Raw genomic sequence first — 2,851 nt, 5'->3', positions numbered from 1 at the left:
ATGACATAATCACAATGGAGATATGTCGCTTTAAAACGACAGAATCTCGCCAAATCTCGGCGGAGATATGTCGCTTTAAAACGACATAATCTCGCCAAATCTCGGCGGAGATATGTCGCTTTAAAACGACATAATCTCAAAGGAGATATGTCGCTTTAAAACGACATATTCTAAATGGAGATATGTCGCTTTAAAACGACAGAATCTCTCCAAATCTCGGCGGAGATATGTCGCTTTAAAACGACATAATCTCGCCAAATCTCAGCGGAGATATGTCGCTTTAAAACGACATAATCTCGCCAAATCTCTGCGGAATAATAATAATAATCTCAAAGGAGATATGTCGCTTTAAAACGACATAAACTCAAAGGAGATATGTCGCTTTAAAACGACATAATCTCAATGGAGATATGTCGCTTTAAAACGACAGAGTCTCGGCAAATCTCGGCGGAGATATGTCGCTTTAAAACGACATAATCTCGCCAAATCTCGGAGGAGATATGTCGCTTTAAAACGACATAATCTCGCCAAATCTCGGCGGAGATATGTCGCTTTAAACCGACATAATCTCGCCAAATCTCGGCGGAGATATGTCGCTTTAAAACGACATAATCTCAAAGGAGATATGTCGCTTTAAAACGACATATTCTCAATGGAGATATGTCGCTTTAAAACGACAGAATCTCCCCAAATCTCGGCGGAGATATGTCGCTTTAAAACGAAATAATCTCGCCAAATCTCTGCGGAATAATAATAATAATCTCAAAGGAGATATGTCGCTTTAAAACGACATAAACTCAAAGGAGATATGTCGCTTTAAAACGACATAAACTCAAAGGAGATATGTCGCTTTAAAACGACATAATCTCGGCGGAGATATGTCGCTTTAAAACGACATAATCTCGCCAAATCTCAGCGGAGATATGTCGTTTTAAAACGAAATAATTTCGCCAAATCTCGGTGGAATTATTTCGTTTTGAAACGACATGTTAGCCTAGCATCCTTAATTATAATAAAATCTGTCGTTTCAAAACGACATAATTCCGCCGAGATTTAGCCGATATTTATCTCCTCGTGCTAATCACGACATACAAATCTTCGCGCAGAGATATGTACATATGTCGTTTTGAAGCTATTAAGCTCCGCTGCGGTAAAAACGACATACATTTATCCGCGTGTATGTATGTACATATGTATGTATTTGATGATTTTGAGATGTCCTTAGGGAGATGTCAAAGGAGATATGTCGCTTTAAAACGACATAATTTCCAAGGAGATATTTCGCTTTAAAACGACATAATCTCGCCAAATCTCGGCGGAGATATGTCGCTTTAAAACGACATAATATCGCCAAATCTTAGCGGAGATATGTCGCTTTAAAACGACATAATCTCAAAGGAGATATGTCGCTTTAAAACGACATAATCTCGCCAAATCTTAGCGGAGATATTTCGCTTTAAAACGTCATAATCTCAAAGGCGATATGTCGCTTTAAAACGACAGAATCTCGCCAAATCTCGGCGGAGATATGTCGCTTTGAAACGACATAATCTCGCCAAATCTCGGCGGAGATATGTCGCTTTAAAACGACATAATCTCGCCAAATCTCTGCGGAATAATAATAATAATCTCAAAGGAGATATGTCGCTTTAAAACGACATAAACTCAAAGGAGATATGTCGCTTTAAAACGACATAAACTCAAAGGAGATATGTCGCTTTAAAACGACATAATCTCGGCGGAGATATGTCGCTTTAAAACGACATAATCTCGCCAAATCTCGGCGGAGATATGTCGCTTTAAAACGACATAATCTCGCCAAATCTTAGCGGAGATATGTCGCTTTAAAACGACATAATCTCAAAGGAGATATGTCGCTTTAAAACGACATAATCTCGCCAAATCTTAGCGGAGATATGTCGCTTTAAAACGACATAATCTCGCCAAATCTCGGCGGAGATATGTCGCTTTAAAACGACATAATCTCAAAGGAGATATGTCGCTTTAAAACGACATATTCTAAATGGAGATATGTCGCTTTAAAACGACAGAATCTCTCCAAATCTCGGCGGAGATATGTCGCTTTAAAACGACATAATCTCGCCAAATCTCAGCGGAGATATGTCGCTTTAAAACGACATAATCTCGCCAAATCTCTGCGGAATAATAATAATAATCTCAAAGGAGATATGTCGCTTTAAAACGACATAAACTCAAAGGAGATATGTCGCTTTAAAACGACATAATCTCAATGGAGATATGTCGCTTTAAAACGACAGAGTCTCGGCAAATCTCGGCGGAGATATGTCGCTTTAAAACGACATAATCTCGCCAAATCTCGGAGGAGATATGTCGCTTTAAAACGACATAATCTCGCCAAATCTCGGCGGAGATATGTCGCTTTAAACCGACATAATCTCGCCAAATCTCGGCGGAGATATGTCGCTTTAAAACGACATAATCTCAAAGGAGATATGTCGCTTTAAAACGACATATTCTCAATGGAGATATGTCGCTTTAAAACGACAGAATCTCCCCAAATCTCGGCGGAGATATGTCGTTTTAAAACGAAATAATTTCGCCAAATCTCGGTGGAATTATTTCGTTTTGAAACGACATGTTAGCCTAGCATCCTTAATTATAATAAAATCTGTCGTTTCAAAACGACATAATTCCGCCGAGATTTAGCCGATATTTATCTCCTCGTGCTAATCACGACATACAAATCTTCGCGCAGAGATATGTACATATGTCGTTTTGAAGCTATTAAGCTCCGCTGCGGTAAAAACGACATACATTTATCCGCGTGTATGTATGTACATATGTATGTATTTGATGATTTTGAGATGTC

The sequence above is a fragment of the Drosophila virilis genome, chromosome 2 (genome assembly GCF_030788295.1).
Source record: "Drosophila virilis strain 15010-1051.87 chromosome 2, Dvir_AGI_RSII-ME, whole genome shotgun sequence".
NCBI classification, from domain to species: Eukaryota; Metazoa; Arthropoda; class Insecta; order Diptera; family Drosophilidae; genus Drosophila; species Drosophila virilis.
Note: the sequence above shows the minus strand (reverse complement) of the source record.